This window comes from Lissotriton helveticus, chromosome 5_1 (assembly GCF_964261635.1).
Source record: "Lissotriton helveticus chromosome 5_1, aLisHel1.1, whole genome shotgun sequence".
NCBI classification, from domain to species: domain Eukaryota; kingdom Metazoa; phylum Chordata; class Amphibia; order Caudata; family Salamandridae; genus Lissotriton; species Lissotriton helveticus.
This window is the reverse complement of record NC_136065.1, coordinates 396,181,348-396,205,047: the sequence shown is the minus strand read 5'-3', so window position 1 is coordinate 396,205,047 and position 23,700 is coordinate 396,181,348.

Here is a 23,700-nt window from a genome sequence, read left to right as displayed (position 1 = left end):
CACAATGCTTTGGACATTGTGCTCCAAAATGCACTACCAGCTGCATTTTCAAAGGGGGGAGAGGACCCTGACTTCCAAAAGTCTGTTCAGCAGCCAGGAGGCTGGGCATATAGTCATCAAGCCAGTCGGGTGCTTGTTAAAGTCCCTGTTACGTTCCCGGGGCGCAATACACATTTTGAAGGGGGAGAGGACTCCGATTGATTGGCCAATCCAGTAAGAACTTGAAAGGAGACTGTATAGTGATTAATTTCAAAGCTCCAGAGCTTGTTAAATATCTCCTACAGCGTTTACATTACTTGTCCAAAAAACAAGAAGGCCTTCGGGCCCATCCTCTTGGTTTCTTGTATGAACCTGTGCTTCTTTCAACAAATACATGCACTTATGTTAAGAAACCCTCAAGAGCCCATCCTAATGTGCATCAGCTGTACAATGCCCCTGTGAGTATCCGAATTGAGTTAATCAATAGTCTGGAGATGGTTAATTGACAACCCCCCACCCAGGGTAGGTTTGAATCAGAGCTGCAGACACAGAGGATCCACCAAACAGTGGATTACTTGGGATCACCCACAGACCCAGAACTGTGGGTAGCATCGAAGGGTATGTGTATCATTTTCTGGAACATTGCGGCCGCATGCTCGAAGATTGCAAACCCACTTTGGACTGGGTTTGTGAGCACATCATTATTTGTCACCAAGAAACATGGATGACAGAGAGATTTCATATTAATGGCTATTATGCTTTCTTTCAGCCAGCCCTCCCATCACATGCAGGAAAATCTAAGGGTGGCCTTTCTACTTTTATATCTGTTCAAATTGCTGCTTTCAAGACCTCAATAGCATGGTTCTCCACTTTCTTTCTGTTAACTCTCTTAGCTTTCATCAGTGAGTCTGACATTTTGTTGGTAAGTTGTTATTATAATAATGACTAATGTAATAGCTCACTTTGACAGCTTTTTGAAAGATCTGTATTTGAAAGCTAAATGTAAGGTGGTTTTAATAAGGGCTGGGGATTTTAATATTTCTGTATGTCATCTTAGTGGCAAGAGAGTTTGTGGTTTTAATAACCAGAAAAATGGAAATACTACACATTAAATACACTTTTATTGAAGTATGATTTAATTTTTATCAGTGATTTGGTGCATAAGGAGAAAAGCAGTGTCCCTACTTTTACCGGAAGCTCTAGAGAAAGCACAATTGATTTTATTCTGATTAAAGCTGAACTTTCATCTCTTCTCTTTGATTTTAAAGTTGGTACTAAGTGTGTTAGTGATCAGAATCCTCTCATTATATCATTGAATCTTCAGATTAAAAAGCCCGCAGGAAACAAATGCTCTAAAATAGATTATTCCCTGAAAAAGTCATAAGAATTAAATGGGCTGAGGTTGATCCAGCGGTCTTTGTGTAGTGATTGTCCCTAAGAATATGGATTCATTTTTTAATTTGTTTATCGGAGAAAGTATACAAGCGGGCTATGAAAATATTTGTAGGTCCAGTTCTGACAACTTACAAATAGGTCCTCTTCAGATTTGTTGCAACATAACTGGTCTATTGCAGCCTGTAAGTCCACTCAAACATCTGAAGGCAATTCTTAAAATCCACCCACATGCATTAGAAGATGTCAGAGCTGCAAGAAGCTTTTATAAAATTACTCTAGAAGAGAGGAAAAATAAGATCTGGCCAAAAGCATGGGAAGACCTCTTAGTGGTGGCTAGGACAAGAGATAAAAAATATGTTCTGAGAAGTAGTTAATCATCCTTTTTTTCTCAGATCAAGATGCCCCGAGGTATAATGTTTGGTCCTGGCCAATCTGTGGGTTACTTACTTTTCAAAAATCTTTCCATCAGAATATAGGTCGTTGCTGTCCCCCAAAAACTGTTTGCATAGGTTTCAACAAAATTTACAGGCCTTCCCTATTACAATAGAAATTAGTGAAGAAGCCACAGCTATTGAAAACGTGCTCTTGGAAAAGCACCAGGCCTAGATTGTGTTACTGCTAATATTTTTAAATCTAATCTAAATGTATGGGCTCCCCTGTTAACAAATGTGTTTAGGAGTGCTGTGATGTGTCCCACCCCAGTCTCTTGAACGACTATTGTCCCGATTTAAAAAAAAAAAGGATAGGGCATTACCATAATTTTACAGACTAATTTCCCTGCTAGACTCTTGCGTTAAGATCGTTGTATGAGTGCTCTTGTCACATTTGAAAACCTTGGCTGAAAAAAATAAGATCCTCACCAATGGACACTTTGGTTTCAGACCAGGAATTGGGACAGTGGATGAATGTTTAATTTTTATCTGATAGCAGGGAAATATGTTATGGCCAAAAAGGCTTTACATTCGGCCTTCATTGATCTATCAAGTGCTTTCGATTTGGTAAATCGGTCAAAGTTATGGGTTATTCTGGAATAAATGGGGCTTGAAATTGAACTACTTACCATTATAAAATGCTTGCATCAGGACTTAACAGTCAAAGTTATTTTTGGCCCCATTGTGGCCGCCTACGGCCTTTGAAGATCTAGATAGCGCCAGGACACCTCCGGGTAATTGACGCGCTCTAGAAATGTCATTATCATCATTATCATTGTGAAAATACACCCCAAGTTAGATCCATACAGGGTGTTAGACAAAGGTGTATCTTAGCCCCTTTCCTTTTCCTTCTTTATATAAACAGGATCACCCGACATCTAGTTGATGCAAGAAAAGATATGCCCTGAATGGGAAGGCAATCTATACCAATTCTGCTACTCTCAGATGATGCACGCACAACAAACGGCCTACAGGCTTTATTGAATTCCTTCTCGTTCTAACATGGAAAATCTGGATTTAAAATTAATTACTCTAAATCATATGTCATGACCTATGGGTGAAAAACTAGAGAGGAAACAAGTGTTATAAAATTATACTTACAACAAGGATAGGGAACACAAGCAACGTAGGACCAGTTTCTCCCTACTCAGTGCTCATCAGTCAGTTATAGCTTGGTTCCAGTGACACAGGGTGCACAGGATCCACATCTGGGCATACCCGTCCTTCTTAGAGTGACACACTAAGGTCTACAAAAAAGCGAGGGATGTTGCTCACTGTGCCACTGGAATCAAGCTACACCTGACTGAAGAGCCCCAATAAGGGTGAAATGGGTCTTGGGTTGCTTGTGTTTCAGTTCAGGGAGGACTTGGCCTGGCAGTTCAGGCTAAAGTGTTCCTGGTGGAGCAGAGTCCAGCCTGATTTGCATATGGCTGGGTCCAAACTGAGGTGGCATGGGGAGTAAAAGAATAATGGGTTGGAATGCTACTCCGAGCCATTGCTGTCGTTAGACTCTTTGCAAGCATTCATCCTGTCACCTTTTGTGTATGTTTGTGTGTTCCACACTAATATTATAAAGCATTTTTTCTGCATAATTGTGATGTTATGGAACCTGTAACATCGCAACATTCGAACTGGTGAATAGAATACATCAAGCAAATGTTGAGCATATTATACACTCCTGTACAGTCTGTCAAAATAGACCTCAAAACAAAAATTATTTCCTGTTCTCAAATGAAAACGGAAGAGAAATCAGCTTCCTACAAACCCTTTTTAGTTCGAAGCCTACCAGAGAGTGCAGCAGTCTGGTTTGCTAACGACATCTTGGGGACATACTGAAACCTTCCCAGGGAATGTATTCCACCCATTGCTTACCAATGGCTTTGTGGTTTGCAACTCACATTTGCTTGCTTTCTAATGGCTGGTTTTATTTGTTTTAGGCTGTCCAACTTGAGTTCATTCTTCCAGTGGAGCATAGCCTATTTACTGTATTCTTTCACATGTAAACATGCCTTTGAATCTTGTTCTTATATTGTCACATTTGCTGTGCATTCAAATACACTCAAATATAGGGCTAGGTCTTCTGAGGGAGCCAGGTGTTTACTTTTCTTTCTCTGACTTCTAGGTGAGAGGATTTATGTGACAATCTTGCTGTGAAAACTGCACTTTACTCTACACCACTCTACGCCACTCCACGTAACTCCACTCTATGCCACTGCACTCCACAACCCTCCACTCTATGCTGCTCCACTACACTCTATCTATACCACTCTACTCCACTTTACTCTACACTGCTCTATGCCACTCCACAACACTCCATGACACTCTACTCTACCCGAATCAACTTTACAACACTCCACTCTATGGCAATCCACTCCACGACACTCCACTCCATGTCACTCTTCTCTAAGCCATTAACTGTTAGCCATGCTGAACAGCAGCCACGCTGGTGTACAGCATGGCTAAAACAGACTGGCAAAGCCAATAGCTCTTGCACAGGCGAGACGCATTGGGTTTGCCAATGCTTGTTCCTTAACCAGGGAACAGTATTTGAAATGAAATGGTATCTCTTTAGTCTAGTCAAATCTGGATACAGCTTTTCGTACCTTCTAACACGTTTATTGATGTCGAAGAGTAAATGTGTGTTATGTGTTCTGTCCACAGTTTTTCTACAAGGACGACATGTACCCAAAATGAATTAGGAGCACTATAAACAAACACATTCGAATTCCAGGTTATAGGCGTAAGGGAATGATCCTTCTGAGAAAAGTCATGCTCTCAATGTCCAAAGTTTAGAGTGAAAATGTGTGATGAAGTTCCTGTGTAAAGTAAAGACTCGTCGTGTGTATAGTATCATTTTTTTTCTCTTAATATTGTAAGCCGTTTGGAAAGCACCGTTTGCTTTGGAATGACAGAATATTCAGGGGTCGTCTGTCATCACGTTTAAGACGTCATTTTAAAATGTTTATTGGAAACAAGATAGAGTGACACTGAGTCTTAATAAGTTAGCTGTCAGGCATGCGTGAAGTAAACTGGTAATAGAGAGAGTGTGGATTGGTGTTCGGAGGCGAAGGGTGCATTATCAAACTTCGCGGTGTAAACCTGCAGCTAGTGAGTTTGCGGATAGGAGTGGGCAGCCACGGCCGGTAGTGGGAGTACCTGCCGGGCGGTGACGTGGGGAGGGGGAGGGGCAGGGTAGGGGGTAGTAATGTATTGATTACGGACCTTAAGAGGTAAGTAAGCATATAAATAAATAAAACGAATTTCGTTGCGCGCACTGCATCGCACTTGGTGATGCAGTGCACACAACGAAATTCGTTTTATTTATTTATATGTTTACTTACCTGTTAAAGTCCGTAATCCATACATTACTACCCCCCACCCTGCCCCTCCATACGTCACCGTCCAGCAGGTAATCCCACTACCGGCCGCGGCTGGGAGTGGGATAGGTTACATTTCTATTTCAATGAAAATTTTGGGGAAAATGAAGATAATTATAGATTTACCATCACAATTTCCATAAGAACTTGCTTAAGAGTCATATGTTTTCCACACTGTTCGAATCACTTTGGCATGGACTCTTACCATTAAAAAAATATACATCTCCCTTCCCCATCTTATCTTCCCCAACTGTCCCTTCCTAGTACACTGTCAGTCTTATGACAAACTATGGATACTCTGGAATGGGGCAGGGAGCAAAATCGCCCTGGCTTATAGGGAAATCTGCTAATGCCATAAATGCTGCTCTGACAGGCCAGAGCCTGGGATATTTTTTTAACTCTTTGTGGGCCTGTTTTAGGGTCTGGTCTGGTTGGCTGGGATTTTATACTGTTTATTTCCCTGACATTACACCAAACGATTTACGCAGCAAGTATAAATGCATGCATTCCCCCATACCCACAAAAACACCTATGCAAAGCCTTTTTACATTTTTCGAAACAGACCGAATTGTAAATGTGGGCTACTTGTTTTTTAGTTATCTCCTTACTCCGCATCAGTAACAGCTATTCCTTGTCATGAATTGCAGCTCAAATGTCAGATTTAGATTTATTTTAGAATTGCACTAATTTCTCCTCAAACACCAGACAGTCACAAACTAATAACGCACGCGTTCTGACCCCAAATACCAGCTTTTCATTTTTGGGAAATAATAATAAAAGGAAGAAGAAGAAATAAGAAATGTTAAAAACAATAATCCCCCCACCCAAATAAAATGCTGCGTTTTCTGAAATTGCAGTGTTTGTGTACCTAGGTATCAACTTCATACTCTTCACATCTGAATTGTAACCTTTTCTGAATGAATACAACTTTTAGCCCCCAAATATCAAATACAATTTCACATGCCAAGGTTCAGCATCACATGTCTGTATGCGTCCTAAAGTTCCAGAGAATCCCACCATCATAGTCCTGGGAAGGCTGCAATATGCCAGAGGTAAACATTACATGCCAGGAATAGCCTCCATATACCAGGGTTTGCCAAAATATGCCACGCATACTCATCTTATGCCCCTATGTCCCCCCCACATGTTAGTGGTGGGCATAACTCATGTAATCTCGTGTACATCTCGGCTTGACTACGGCAACATCCTTTACCTGGGCTCAAATCAGGCAGTCCTAAAACGGCTTCAACTTGTCCAAAATTGCGCCGCAAGATTACTGTGTAAAATCCCGAAATCCGCCAGGGTATCGAAATACCTTAGGGAACTTCACTGGCTCAGGGTTGAGAACTGGGTCAGGTTCAAAGCCCTGAGCTACATGTTTAGGATCAAAGCCGGCACGGCACCTAAATATTTGCAAGAGCTAGCCAGGCCCTTCCTTCCTACACGGAATCTGCGCTCCCTATCAGCAGCCAACTTTGGGGTGCCCAGATTTAAACTGGCAAGAATGGGAGGGAGGTCCTTTTCCCATCTAGGGCCCACCTTATGGAACTCACTCCCTTCTCACATCCGTAAAGAGGACAACTATGCAAGATTCAGGAGAAACATTAAGACCTGGCTTTTTGAGAAATGATTTGTCCACTTTTCTGCTTTCCATACCTTTTGCTCAGCTATAATGTCTCGGCGCCGGGAAACCCTTTGTGGGTAGCTGCGCGCCTTATAAATGCAAAAAATAAATAAATTAATAAATAATTCAGGCAGCGTAATCACGCGGATTTACTTGAGAATTCTGGAAGATTATACTAAATTACGCGAGAGCAAAAATTCTGTGTTTAGCGCAATTTCTTAGCACAAAAATGCCTCCCCACGTCCAAAATGGGCATGATGAAAATCCATTTTGTTCTAAGAAATAGCACTGGGTGCAATAGCACACGAATAGTGGGCTCACTAAATGTGATTTGCGATAAGATATATCTTACAGAGTGGCGGTAGCCACTCTGTAATTATAGCTAGGATTCCCAGAGGTAGAAAGACTTCAGATTTTTGCTACCAATAACTTTGTGTCTGTTTGCCAAATCTACCCAAAACTTTCCAGATGTACAGCTTTTTCTACATCGGAGGACGATGCAAAGTTTCACGGAGATGGGTCAAGGGCATGCAAAGAAAAAGGGGTGGCCCAAAATGGGTTCCAAGTAAAGGATATTGGTCACGGTGGTGCTTTTTCCCCCACTCAAAACCTTGCATTCAGGCCACATTACTTACCGTTAAACTATGAAAGTATCTTCTGTATTAACATTCGCAAATGAAATATTTACTTGCCGTTGCAGCAAGGCAATACTGATTTTGGATTAGTAAAATACCATCAAAGCTATTCCAGAAATAAGTAAAATCAACTTTTGGCTTGTTTTCCCCTCAACGTACTCCTGGCATTTAGCGCTATTTTCTTGGCACAAAATGCCCCTCATGTCAGAAAAGAATGCATTTTGTGTTCAGAAAATGCGCTAAATGTGCTCCTGAGGTAGGCTTTTCCCCCAACTTACTCTCAGCATTTAGCCTATTTGCTTTGCGCGAAATGCACCCTTGTGTCCAAAATGTATGCTATTCCACTGTATGCCACTCCACTCTATGCAACTCCTCTGTACGCACCAACACTATATGCTATTCCACTCTACAACACTCCACTATATCCCACTCCATGGTATGCCACTCCCCTCTATGGCACTCCACTCTATGCTATTCCACTCTATGTCACTGCACTCTATGACACTCCATGCCACTTGGTCATACACTATTACACTGTACACCACTCCACTCTACTATACTACACTGTTCCCCACTCCACAACACTCCACTCTACACCACTGCACTCTACACCACTCCAGTCTTCCCCACTCCAGTATATGTCACTCTGCTGTGTGCCATTCCACTCTACGCTATTCCACTGTACGCTACTCCACTCTATGTATAATCCACTGTATGTCACTCCTGTCTATGCCACTCCAGTGTATGCCACTACACTCAAGGCTATTCCACTCTACACCACTCCACTCTACATTATTACACTGTTTGCCACTCCACCCCGTCCACTCTACCCCACACCACTGTACAACACTCCACTCAATGCTATTCCACTATACACTACTGCATTCTACGGCACTCCAGTCTTCCCTATTCTAGTCTATGCCACTTCGCTCTACGCTTTTCCACTGTACGCCACTACACTATACTGTGTTCCACTCTTTGATACTCCAGTCTACACCACTCCACTATACGCCACTCCACTGTATGCTATTTCACTGTATGCCATGCGACTCTACACCACTACACTCTACAATATTCTGCTGTACGCCAGTTTATTCTATGCCACTGCAATCTACGCCAATCCACTGTATGGCACAGCAGTCTTCGCTACTCCACTAAAAGCAACTCCACTTTATCCTACTCAGCTCCACGCTATTCCACTGTACACCACTCCACTCTACACCATTTCACTCCATGCTATTCTACTGTACACCACTTCATGATACTTCGTTTCACTCTACACCACTCCACTCTACAGTGTTCCACTCTACGCCACTCCACTATACCACACTCCACTCTACGCCACTCCACTCTATTCCACTATATTCCACTCTATGCTAATCCATTCTACGTCACTCCAGTACACACCACTCCACTGTAGGCCAGTACACTTTACGCTCTTCCACTGTACGCTATTCCACTGTACGCAACTCCAGTCTCTGCCACTTCATTCTACACTGCTCCATTATACGGTATTCTACTGAATGCCACTCCAATGTAGAACACTACACTATCCGCCACTCCACCCTACAACACTTCAATGTACACTATTCCACTATGTGCCACTCCACTGTACCATACTGAACTCTACTCCACTCTACGCCACTCCACTCTAAGCCAATCCATTCTACGCCACTCCAGTACACACCACTCCACTGTAGGCCAGTACACTTTACGCTATTCCACTGTACGCTATTCCACTGTACGCAACTCCAGTCTCTGCCACTTCACTGTACACTACTCCATTATACGGTATTCTACTGAATGCCACTCCAATGTAGAACACTACACTATCCGCCACTCCACTCTACAACACTTCAATGTACACTATTCCACTATGTGCCACTCCACTGTACCATCCTCAACTCTACTCCACTCTACGCCACTCCACTCTATTCCACTCTATGCCAATCCATTCTACGCCACTCCAGTACACACCACTCCACTGTAGGCCATGACACTTTATGCTATTCCACTGTACGCTATTCCACTGTACGCAACTCCAGTCTCTGCCACTTCACTCTACACTACTCCATTATACGGTATTCTACTGAATGCCACTCCAATGTAGAACACTACACTATCCGCCACTCCACTCTACAACACTTCAATGTACACTATTCCACTATGTGCCACTCCACGGTACCATACTCAACTCTACTCCACTCTACAACACTACACTCTACAACAGCACACTGTATGACACCCTCCTCTACTGTATGACACTCCACGTAACAACAGTCAACTCGACGATATTAAACTCTATGATTTAAAAATCATTTTTATTAAAGAAAAAACATTAAAAAGTCAATTAAAAAACGAAGGTAAAACCTCTTTTATAGAAAGGAAAACTGTATTTATTCTTTCTGTACAAACCAAACTCAAACTACACAAATATTACAAATTCTAGAGTTATAGTTATGACTTAAATTTATAATTTATGCACCAACTTTAAATTACTATAATTTTATGTATTTTTTATATACAAACCAAACTTAAACTACACAAAATGTTAAATTCTACACTTATACCTTTAATTTATAATAATGCAACACCTTCTGATTATTATAACTCACACGCCTCCGATCACAGTGTATTGTACACCTCTGATGCGGATATTGGACCACCGCAATCTATTTTCAAGGTCTTCTAGGCAGTATTATAAGTAGTCATTTTTGTCCGGCAGCTCCAGCAGTTCTCTTCGGTGTTCGTGTAATTCTTTCTCGCATCGGTCCTCCAACCTCTCCAGTGTGTCTAACCTTTGCCCCATTTCTCCCAAATCCTTCTTAAGTCCTTTGACATCGGCTGCCACATCACGTTGGAGGGCTGCAGTATTATCCCTCAGAGCTCCAATGAGATGCTTCAGGGACGTGCGAGTTACAGGCTCCTCAGATGGCAAAGCCTCCGTTTTGGGTGCTGGTCCCTGTGAGGAGAGAAGGGTGGGGTGCCAGGACAGTGCTCCGATTTTTTGATGGGGGGCCTTGCATAACATTTTTTTAATGGTACAGACTTTTTGGAGCAATTTGCTTCCATGGTGTAGAGCGAGGCACACCGGTCACAGGTAATGGGCGCCCTCACACTATAAAATGGAGCAGATCGAGGTGAGCAGGTCACCGCTTGGCTTCTGTTCTTGAAAGGCATCAGATTAGGGTTCTAGAGGCAAGTTGAGGGTCCTGCATAAGCCCTGCAACATGAGGGGTGGCCGCCTAATCACTTAATGTGCTTGGTTCACCCCCGGGGTGGGAGGATTTAGCTGCGTACAGCGCGGGCCGCATTCACCCCAGCTCACTAAGCATGGGTCCTGTGCTGCTCTTAACTGGGTTGCACTAGGGTTGCACTGGGCGAGGAGCTGAGCCACCACCTCCCTGAGTACTACAGTGGCCGTCCAATGAGCGATAGGCTGCTGGCGTTCCCAGGCACTAGCAGTATTACACAAGCGCTTCCAACCCAGTCTGCCCTGCAAGGTGCTTTTCATCTCTCTCCCCACTGCTAGTGGTCAGCAAAACAGACAGGCTGTATCTGATCCAGCCACAGGCACACCAGCCATTGACAAGGACATAACACTGGATCGCACACACAGGGCATGTTGACCAGCAATGACCCCAGGCACACCTCAAGACATCCTCAAATGTCTCCACTTCTACAAGCAGAAAGAACAAATCATGGCAGCTGTCCGGGACAAGATCACTATCAATTTTGAAGGTGTGAAAAATGTGATCCGCCAAGACCTCTTTCCACTTACACTTCAGTGCCGCAGAACACTGCAACCAGCCACAGCCTTCCTGCATGAGAAAGGAGTTTGAAACAGATGGGGGCACCCTTTCCAACTTATCTTTGTATGGAACAGGGAGACTCAAGCAACACGTACCCTTGAGGAAGCACAATCTGTCCTAGGCCTTGACATTGTCTTGTATGATGAGACTTGCCGTGCTGCAGTCCGGGCCTTATCCGGCTCTTTGGCTAAGTCAAAACAGCAACTGCGTACTGGGAGTACAGATGCAGCAAAGCTCTCTGCATCAGATTTTTATGAGGAGTGAGCGTTGCTTCTGCGACCGTTTCAAAGACAGGGAAGTGCGCTGGAGCATGAAAATGACTAGCTCCCGGATCAGTGCTACAGTTAATGTTTGCCGGCACTCACATATAGACATGATACTAAACTCTGTCTAATGGCTAGCACGGGTGGTGAAGCATGAGCAGGACATTCGTGACACACCATGCGATGGGTTCCCCCGCCCACCCTCGTATAACTGCAGAGATGCCCAACCACCTGAGAAATTAACCCTCGTCATTTGGAAACGTTGGTTCCCGGGAGTGGGAACATCGCTGTTCCGTTGTTTTTCTTGTTTCTCCTTGCCTCTCACCTCGACTACTCATTCTTAAATACTCTTACTGGGGTTGATGTCGTCCTATGGCCATAGTAGGGACATGTGTATTTCAACACCGTTTGATCTGGCAAATCCTCCTCTTAGGCCGGGTTTGATTGACCACTTCAAACCATGATTGAAATACTTATCCTCAATGCCCGATACCTCAATGCCCCTGTGAAGCGACTGGCCCTTCTCACTATGCTCAGAGGGTCCAAATGCAACATCTGCCTTATTAAGAAGACTCATCTCCTCAAGAAGGCTGGCATTGCCTGCATTCTCACTGGTTCGATCACCAGTTTTTCTCCTCAAGACTTCAGAAAGGGACCAAAGTGGCAGTCATCTTGACCACACACTTCCCTGGCCGCACCATAAAAACACAAGAGGAGATAAACGGCAAAATGCTTGCTCTTTGTATTGTCATACACACATACACAGTTACCATAGCCATGGTATACACCCCCAATGACCATCAAGAACGCTTCCTCCTGGACGCCATCGGTAGGGAAACGTCATCCTTAGACACCACCATCTTGATCGGTGGGGACTTCAACCTCGTACCAGACACACACATGGAGAGATTGACTCAGAGACTGGGAGAAACAGGGGGTTTACAGCAGCGGGCCTTCAATAGTTGGGAGATATGGGGCTAGAGGATGTGTAGCAACTAACACACCCTACTGATACCTCTGAGACCCTCATAGATACAATGGGAGACGCCATTATCACAGTGATTCCCAAGCAGGGGAGAAACATGGTATACTGGGCTTCGCTCTGCCCCATATCTCCACTTAATGCGGATGCCAAAATATTCACTAGCATATCGGCATCCCACTGGCCCCTACATGCAAAGCTGCCTGGTTGACCCGGATCAGATCGACTTCATCCCTGGACGAAGCTGTAGTGCTAATACTAAGCACCGTGGCCATCTAATAGACAAGTCTCAGCGCTCATGCATTACTTCTCTTGGTTGATGCTGAGAAAGAGTTTGAGTGCGTACATTGGCGGTGCTTGCAGGTGGTGCTTGCCAAGTTTGGCCTTGGCCCACAGTTCTAGAAATGGGTCTGGTGCAGCTACACCAATCCAAGAGCATAGGTTAGAGCGAATGGAGTGGTGTCGCAACCTTTTAATGTTCAACGCGGCACCAGACAGTGCCGCCCTCTGTCTCCCGCTTTTTTTGCCCTGTATATGAGGCTGCAGGCAGAGAAGATGAGGAGTAATCCACAGATAACAGGTATCACTATGGAAGGTGGGGAACACAAACAAGTCATGTATGCAAACAATGTCATGATATCACTCACTCGCCCTTTAACATCACTACCATTCCCTTTTGATATCTGAACTAGAGGCTGTTGGCAGGGTCTCCGGTTTTACAGTTAATCTCCAGAATACACAAATACTGGGTCTCACAGTACCACCATTACCATAGACGCCTCTACCCCTTCACCTGGGCTACACAGGGGGCTCCCTACGTAAGTCTGCAAATTCACTCTACGCTGGAGAAAACAGCGGAGCGTAACTATGGGACGCTCCTGTCCACAGCCAGGACAGACCTGCAGTCCTGGACTGGAGGTTCCCTCTTATGGATAGGAAGTAAAGTCCTGTCCTCAGCACAACAGCGATGGGAGCTGGAGTGCGAACTCTCCTTTAACCCCCAAGGAATGGACATACATTTCACATAGAACACGCACTAGTGCCTGCAGTGCCAATGGCAAGGAGACAATAATAAAAATCATACACTACTGATACTATACACCTGAGAGACTGGCCAAGTGGAAGTTGGCAAGGGATAACACTTGTTGGCGGCAGTGTGGTCACCCAGGGACACTAAAGCACATCTTCTGGCAATGCCCCAAACTGCAACATTTTCAGTCAGACGTATTGATGGACATTAATGAGATGTACGACATGACATACCACGCGTCCCTAGCTACATCTTGTTGGGACTCCCTAATGTGCACACCTACCATTTGAGGTCATTGAAGGGCAAATCCATTACTCTTGCCCTTTGCGCGGTGAAACAAACCATCTTAGCTAAATGGAGAATGGACACTGTCCCAACGAAACTGGACTGGCTACACAACTCTAGGTTATTTTGGGTATGGAGAAACTGAATTCAGTTGTTTACCATAGATTGCCCCAATTCAACAAGATTCGGGTCCATGCTTAAGCTACCTCTCACCGGAGTTTAGCGAGCTGTCCTACAGGATGTACTTATGCGTGCTTCATCTCAACCAGGAGGAACAGGTTCCTCCTGGTAGCTCACTACTGACGTGCACAGCACTTTTACTACCTAGACTGCCTTGACACATATGTAGTGGAGACCTGTCAACTGCACTACTCTTTTACTCTCCTAGGCTTTCCCATGTTTTCCCCTTGCTCTGATCTCTTCCCCACTACACCTCCCCATCTGTGTTTTTGCTTTGTGGCCTCTTTACCACACTAGCCTGTGAATGTAGGTGGTGGATGATGGTATTATTGGTATGTTTCCTTCTTGAAAACTTTATTAAACAGATTTAAACCTAAACGTCTGTTGTAGCAATGTGAGGAATTCTTGGGGGATGTGTGAGTGATTGGTGGATACTATGTGTGGGACTAATGGCTCTACATGTAGGATTGCTTGGGCCACATGAGGGACAGCTCTGGCTAAGTGAATGGTTGTTGCAGGTTACATGAAGGTATACCAGGGACACACAGGTTAGTTTTGGTGGCTATGTGATTGTCCGTTGCAAGTATGCAAGTGTTTGTATGTCTGTGGGATGTGTGAGAGGAGGGCATTGCAAATCGAAATGTCAATATTAACAAAAGTTAGATAGTTGTGAAAACGACATTGGCAGAGGGCTTAAAAGAGATGGGGAAAATGCAGTCCCTTGTGATAATAAAGTAATAAAACAGATGGAAAAATATTGGTCTATGTGATAAAATATTAAGCAAGTCCCACTGAAATAAAACAGACTTACTGTGACTACTAGAAACACCACGAGGCAGAGATATTTGCCCAAATCAAGGTATTGCAAGATCGATGGTACATGGAGATTCTCACGATAATAGCAAAGCCCTAGAATTGACCATCACAGCATAATCTCCTGGGGGCAGATTTACAAGCCCCTTGCGCCACTTTTGTATCACTTTTCCCAAGTTAAAAATGACGCAAAAGTGGCACACGGGGCTTGTCAATCTGCCCCCTGGTTCCTTAGCCCTCCCTCCGTAATCTCACCCCATGTAAAGCGCAGATCTATCCAGACACTGGACAAGCGCTGGGAGTGAGGACAAGGGGCAAAGGCCTCTGTATAGACAAAGAATCTGCATACATTAGTGGCATGTGAGGATCAAACCAGAAACAGATCCTGGTGGCCCTTGCCTTAACTCCACAGTGGAGTGGAATGCTCTCTGCTCGCCTGACATCTCATTTAGGTGTTCGTGCTGATACCTACCAGGCTTTGTACTAACAACAGTGGTTTACCGAGGTGTGTCTTTAGAAACTGCATTTGTACAATCATTCCACACAATTCATGTTACATATTTGTTGTATCTACACAACCTCGTAGAAATATTTTGATATAAAGTATATTAAGTCATGCTAAAAGGTTGCAAAGAAATATCTGTTTCTCAATTTTGAATTTAAAACAATTCAGAACAGATGTCAATAATTGGTTGCTGCTCACATAAAGAAAACATATAAAGGAGTCAATCCGTATATTAAGAAAAATATGCAAAAGAGAGCAAGAGGGCAGTGGTGGACCACTTTGATTTTGCCCATACCACAAGACTGGTCCATACAAACAATTCCTATTCTAATTGCCCATAATGTTGATCGTGTTTCAACCTATTATTTAACTAAGGGTCATCATCCGGACGTGACTGTTTAGAACATAGCACAGAATTGTTTTATTTCGGCAGTTCCACAAAGGGTCACTGAAGAGATGCCTAGGAAAACTGGGGTCAATCTATTGTATCCCAAGAACATGCAAATGGAGGGGAGACAAGGGTACCCTTAAGGATGTAGTGAATTCATCCTGTTATGATATGGGTTTTGACCGGTGATAAAATTGAATCTTGAGTACTCATGGTTGTAGAGACGCAGTCAGTGATGCTCCCAGTATCGCAGATGACTAATCTGACGGATTTCTTCCAACACTTTTGCTACAATTTATCCCTTTAATTGACAATCACCGGTAATTGAAATTAGATTTTATCATGGTGCGATATATTTTTTTTCAATTGAAATTGTCCAACATTGGCAGTGTTGGGTGTACTAATTGCACAAATAAAATTTTCTAAAAATGCACCACAGTGAAGCTTTTTTGCTTGTACAAAGTTGTCCACGATTCTTGAGGTTTTACAGGGTGGGTCCTGTATTTCTTTAAAACAATTCTCATGAGGTGACATGGCAATAATGCATTCTAGGTGTCTATATTTTTTATTCTTTTGAAGATATGTTATATCCCTTCAGATTACAAGCTTTGGTTGAATAAAATATTATTACCCTGAAGTTAGGAGAAGTCGTTTGGGGTTACAGAACTTAACCAACTACAGAACTGAAGAGGCACAGAAATGTCTTTCTGTTGTATATATATATTGGTATCTTCTGAACAGCAGTGCTATGATCATTGCTTCAGCTCCCTGTGCTGTTGCTGTCTCACTTTCCTTACCACTATGGGTGCACTAATCGACCTGTATGTAAAGTCTAGTCTAGAGGATCCCACAATAGGATATTTATGCCCATGAGATGCTATCAAGACATTCTGCTTATCTGCTCCAGAGGGAGACTCCATTTTAGCACAGCTATAATTCAACAATAGGTTCCCAGTCGAGTTCCAATAAGATGATGTCCCCTTGAAAACAGTATTGTTTGGTAGCACATTATTTGACCAGCACATTCGGTTATTTAATACCATAAGAGCATCATGGAAATTAGAGACAAAGGACACATTTTATAATATAAAACAAGAAAAACAATAGGAGTGGGATGCACTCCTTCTAATCTTCGCTTGTCCACATTTAAATCCATGATGCAAAATCTGCGTGCAAAACTGGTAAACAGTACCTTGCCCAAATGGCACCAATTTATTTCACTCACAAAAAATGTAGGGGCGTACTCTTCGTCCCTTCCGGTTGCACTGCTGAGATACGCCACCATGGCGCTTCCATAATGTAATCATTTTTAGTCCATTCTCCTCATGTATACATTATAAATCAGTATTTTTGTCAACTATCCACTTTCTCAATTTTCCAGTGTGACGACACGCTGTAAGGTTTGCCAATTTCCCAAATTTCTTGTGTTCCAACCGTGTCCGTCCGGACCTCTTGAAAGAACCTGATCAATGCAACAATTCATCCATTCCAAGGCAGTGTTTTATTGAATAAAAACCCAATGCCAGCACATTCAGCTATTTAATACCATAAGAGCATCATGGAAAATAGAGACAAAGGACACATTTTATAATATAAACCAAGGCCATATGAATGATAAAATGTTTATTCCTTTTCTTATTAAATAAATAGATGTACCAAGAACTGCAAAAAGAGGCGAGGAGGTGGCAAACAACTCCAAAGTGCAGTCAAGGGAGGCAAAAAGTTTGCCTTTATCAGTTGTAAACAGGAAGCATTATTATATTATAGCATTATAGCCCACTTACCAGGGTCATTTTAGTGATAAAAAGCCCTCAGACCCAGATATAGGCCCGAGTATCAAGTAAGACCTTATAACAAGGGAGACCTAACTAACCAATATAGACTAAGACAATGGGTTATATTGCTATTAAAGCATTCCACACATCAAGTGCAGACTGTTTTAAATCAAATAGGGAGAACCACAGAGAGAAACATTGGAATGTTGGAGCAGTAGGCTAAACTTTCCATACTACACCCTACGCCAGTTCAATGCCTTCAACAGAGTTTGAAATATTTTAATTTCCTTATATTGCATTATAAGTTTCTGCTGATGGAAAAGCAGTTGTTAAATGCCCTCTTTACTAGTTAATGTCCCAAGCCGCAGGCGAGTACCTTTAACACACAGCAGCATAGCCCAAGGAGAAGGCATATTATGCTATAGGCACATTCCAAAAAGGAAGGGTTCCAAATTAAACACAGAGAAACAGAAAGACAAACATTTCGTAAAGTTGAAGCAAAAGGTCTATACCAGCAGGACTTTAAGTGGGCCGGGTCTCACCAGGTCTGAGCACCGGCAGTTTTTTAAGGAGGCCTCAAAACGAGTCTCTATCGGGCTCTGATTTGTGCCCTGGCACAAGCGTTCCGCTTTTTTTTTTTGCGTTATAGGGGAAGGGAAATCCTTTAAAGAGAGTCATGTTCTCTTTGGATTTCTCTTCTCTTTTCAGAACTCAGGAGCAGTAACATTGTTGTGGTGTCACCAGGGCTTTAGGTGGAAGATTTTTCAATATTATATACAAGCCACAGTTCCTGCTTATTTATCTTATGCAACTAACAACCATTGACAAAGCCAATAGTCCTGACTTGTTGTAGGTATGAAATTACTTGTTGTATCATATATCTGGATAGGATCTATGATGTTACAACGCGTTATTTTACAACGCAGACCGTTACATCGCATTTTTTACAACGCAGGATCCATTACAACGCATGGCATTACAACGCATGGCATTACATCGCAGATGCTATTACAACGCATGGCATTACATCGTAAGTATAGGTAAGTATACCTTTTTTAAAAAAATGTAATTATTTTAATTTACTTAATTTATTTTAATCAAAATAATAGTAATTATTTATTTAAATTAATTTTAATAAAAAATGTAATTAATTTTATTTAATTAATTTAATTAATTTAATTTAATTTAAATATTTTTTGGATTGTAATTAAAATAAATTATTTAAAATAATGTATTTAATTTAATTATTTTAATTAAAAATGTAATTAATATAATATAATTATTTTTATTTAACTTAAAAACACCCCTGTACCCCAAAACCCAAACCCTGCCCTGAAACCTAAAAACACCCCTGTACCCCAAAACCCAAACCCTGCCCTGAAACCTAAAAACACCCCTGTACCCCAAAACCCAAACCCTGCCCTGAAACCTAAAAACACCCCTGTACCCCAAAACCCAAACCCTGCCCTGAAACCTAAAAACACCCCTGTACCCCAAAACCCAAACCCTGCCCTGAAACCTAAAAACACCCCTGTACCCCAAAACCCAAACCCTGCCCTGAAACCTAAAAACACCCCTGTACCCCAAAACCCAAACCCTGCCCTGAAACCTAAAAACACCCCTGTACCCCAAAACCCAAACCCTACCCTGAAACCTAAAAACACCCCTGTACCCCAAAACCCAAACCCTACCCTGAAACCTAAAAACACCCCTGTACCCCAAAACCCAAACCCTGCCCTGAAACCTAAAAACACCCCTGTACCCCAAAACCCAAACCCTGCCCTGAAACCTAAAAACACCCCTGTACCCCAAAACCCAAACCTGAAACCTAAAAACACCCCTGTACCCCAAAACCCAAACCCTGCCCTAAAACCTCAGTACACCTATACATATACTCCTATACTCATATTTATTTAAAAAATTACTTAAATTAATAAATTTAATTTATAATATTTAAAAACATAAATAAATATTTTTATTTATTTTTATTTATAATTAATATTAATTAAATCATTTATATAATATTAAATAAAATTAAAATAAATTATATACTTACCAATACTTACGATGTAATGGTATGCGTTGTAATAGCATCTGCGATGTAATGCCATGCGTTGTAATGCCATGCGTTGTAATGGATCCTGCGTTGTAATAGCTGCGTTGTAACAGCATTACGATGTAAAAGTTGCGTTGTAAGTGATACACACCATCTGGATACAATGACAGAAGCAGCAAAATGCCAGTCGGGCGGCACACTACACTAAGCACAAACTTTTAGCTTACGTGTTTTTAAGCCGCGCCCTTAATTACAATGGCCATACCCCCTTGAAAGACCCCCCCCAGTTTTTTCATCCCACTTAAAGCCATGTATACCAGAATATATTCACCCTCAGTCACTGCATCATCATCAATCGTGCAACCAGAAAAACTTGCAAATGGCTTCAAGTATTATTCCAGACATACATGGAAATCATCCTAACGTAAGTAGTGAGGACACAGGGGCCCTCATTAGAGGGGCCCGGTTAATTGTGAGATGTGCCACAACTCCTGTAACCGCTCATATTGCAATTAGGGCTTTGGCAGTTAGCACTGTACTCCAACGTTTTCCCCCTAATCAATTTTGGCAGGTCAAACCTGCCGTAATTTATCGGGGAAAAATGCCCAATGATTACCAAGACATGTAGATTTTGGTGAGTTAAGCAGCAGTCTCTGGAAATCAGTCCTTATTATCGAAGACAAACTCGTACTTGGGATTTATTTATTTCACCCAATAAATTCCGACTCAGAGGCAGGGCTTAATTTGAGCCGGAGGCTGCCGGTAGGGACCACCAGCACTCATTTTTGGGAACCGGCCCTTATTTTGAGCTCATTAGACATTTCCAGAGAGGGAAAACGCATCAAGGGAAAAAAGGAGAAAGATGAACACGTAAAAAACGTCACAGACGGAGAAAACAGGAACCTGCACGAGTGAGATAAAGAGGCAGGGAGTGTCTGGTAGAGGATTAAAAAGTCATAAGGTGGATTCTAGATTACTCATCCTTGGTCTTCGGTGCGCAGGTGCCGGCCGCGGACTCCTGAGCAGAGATTTGGGCACCAGTACTTATTCTTCTATACATTAAGGACTGCCCAGATTCTATTAGGTCCGAAAGACAGAAAAAACTCTGGGCCATTCGTTATTAATTTCATTTTAGAAAGCTGTCAAGTGCCTGAGGCCAAGGTTACATAATAAAGGCTCTTAATGACATCTAATTAACTCTACAAACATTAACAGTACCATTACATCTGTGTTCATGGGGTGAAGTTACCCAAAACACCCTTAAAATCATGGAGAATACTGAGAATGATAAAATAACTCTGACAGCTTTCTGACCTCTCAAATTTCCAAGTCAGTTGTGCGTTACTAATGGAGGATTGCATTAGTTGTCATCAGAGTTAGCATAGTACAACTATGCAGACAAAGTAATGCTGAGTTTAAGGAATACCCAAACAGTTGAGATTATTTTTAATAGGGTGAGTACCTCAATTAATTTCATCCTGGACACTGTTTCCAGTCCTGAGCTTTTAACTTGCAATTCACCAGACTGCAGGTGTGTCTTTTTAATTAGCTGAATGCAAGCAACCCCATACTACAATACCCATAGTGCATTTGAGTCTCACATCAAAGCCCAGAACTGGAAACAGTGTTGATGAAAATATGGCGAGAAGTGGCCAATTTATTTTCAGGTCCGGCTTGACAGTGTTGTTATCTGCAGGTCAAATTGATACCAGTTCTTTAAAATATACATAGAGTGGGTTTTGGCGCCACCCAGAGGCAGAGTATGCTGTTCCTCATGTCTTGGATGTTTGATGCTTCATTACACTAGCCAGTAAGGGTTTCCATTGGAATGCACAAGGATCTAGTCTACATCTGAAAAGTACACTCATCACAATCCTTGTCACGTTGTGTTCTTTATAATCCATCTGTATCCTGTTCTAACAGCATTCCATGTTTGCTACTTTTTCCCACCACTGGGGGGGGGGGCAATATGGAAGGCATTAATTTGATAAAGAGCATCTGTGCATGCAACATATGTAAACAGCATTTGTGAATGCCTGTGTTTGCACATTAAAGGCAGACCTATTGACCAATGAAATACTCATGCAGAGAATCGAGAAACTTTAAAATTCTAGAACAGGTCAATCATAACAAAGGTCAGATTAAGTTAATAGCCTTTCCAAAGTAGTGACCAGCTTGTAACAATTTAAGGTTACTAGATGGCCCCAGGTCACCCGGCATACGTTAATCCAGTCCAGTTTTCTGCTTCTACTAACCTTAGTAATCTTGAAATGTAGTTAAGGCGATTCAACTCAGACGAACAAGGAGTACAACTCCCAAAATGCACTGACTAGTTATTAATAACAGTCCATAGACGCAAAATGGTACCCCTGAAGACCTGAAGTCATCTGGTAGCCTTAGTAATAATGCCCATTGAAATTAGTGGTGCTAGCCAGATGTTTAGATACATCCCAATAAATCATCATCAGTTAACTAAATATTCCAGGCTGAACAAACTGAGTTAAAAGAAATCATCTTTAGCAAGAAGTGCAGAAACATGAGCTCTCAAGATTTAACAATTAAGCTGCGAGTCGTTCCTCCATGTTAGTTCTTTTCACATTGAATTCTTGTTCTTGCAGTCCGGCATTAACAATATTAAAGTTAAAATAAGTAGGAGAATGCAAAGTAAAAAAAAAAAAAAAGTAAACTGCACAACTATTGTTTTCTCGCTGCTGACAGTGTTAGGCTTGAATTCTACGTGAACCAAAATGTTCAAATATGGGCTCAGTGTGGCTTTCACATGTAAACACCTAGATACAAAAACAACTTTAATAAGAAACTACACTTCGAGCACTTTCTAGTAAAATGTAATGCCCCATTCTGATACGTGTAGCTCTGCATTTACTATGACGAAAGCAAAACGACAAATCCCAGAATATGAAAAAAATCAACATTGAGTGAACTAGTCACAACTGATTTATGACTCTGCAGGCCATGTGCGAAGTTGCACGTCATGTTACTCCAGCAAGTTAAAGAGCAAGTAGTGTCACATTTGAGTTAACAGGGACATTAAATAAAAATCTTGGTACTCACTCATTTTGAGTCGTAGATTGAGCCAGCCTCTCGGAGGGGACCCGTATTTATTCATGACTAAGTTCAAAGCGCTTCAGTCTTGACAGCAGCTCGGATGGTATTCAAGCGCTACAATAACCCGGTCAGCCCAGCCGCTGCTGACAGCCACGTCAGTTGCATTTCTTCCTTCAGACAGGGATTTGTGCCAAAACTCAACAAATAGCTAATTCCCAGGTCCCTTAGAAAATCTCCAGAGCAGGTGCTTCAAAGTCCTCTCAAACTAAAATGTAAAAACAAAAAACAGTTTCCAGTCACTTCGTTCGATGCAGACCAGAGTTTCTAGTTTCTAAATCCAATATGGTTCGTTTCAATCCAGAATTCCTTCCTTGTTGCCGAATAACGCGAGGAGTACTTAGTGCCTCGGCTCGAGCCATGAAATTCCCACTTTTCCATGCCGTGGTGTTGCGGCGAGCCTAGCTTGTGGCATCACCCTCCCGCCTCAGGAATTCTTTCCACTTGCAGGCGCGCTTCCACGGTGTGGAGTTTTTGGAAGTTGCGGCGCCCCGACGCAGCCTCGGTCACCACACACCTCCTCCTGCCTCAGTCGGATATTCCCGGCTGGCTGCAGCCCCCTTGTAGCAGCTCAAACCACACTTCACTGAGCATGCCGGTGGCATGATGGGTTCCCATGGCAACCGGCCTCCATCATTGTCCAGGCCATATCATGCAGCCCCAGAGCGCGCGGCACGACGGAGGATTGCTTACCTTCCCAAAGTGAACGTGTGTTTATTTTTTGCCCCTTTTCCTGGCTAGCATTACTAATGTGCTTACCTTGAACCGACTTGTCGGAGGAGGCCCGGGCCCGGAGGTATGCAAGCCTTGTTCTTTCTCCAGGCTGCACAGATGGCTCCCACATTTGTTTCAGCCACTGTTCAGGCTGAGATGTCAGCCAAGTCTCTACTGCCAGGCCCAGCCATATGGCCTGAATTAAGGCTGGAAGTGTTCAAGGTTCAACTGTTGGAAAGGCGATGTTCCACATGTACATAACAGGCTGACTAGCTGTGTCCTCTTTTGAAGGTTAACGTTTAGTGTTTCCTGCAGAAATGCGATTTGGAAACA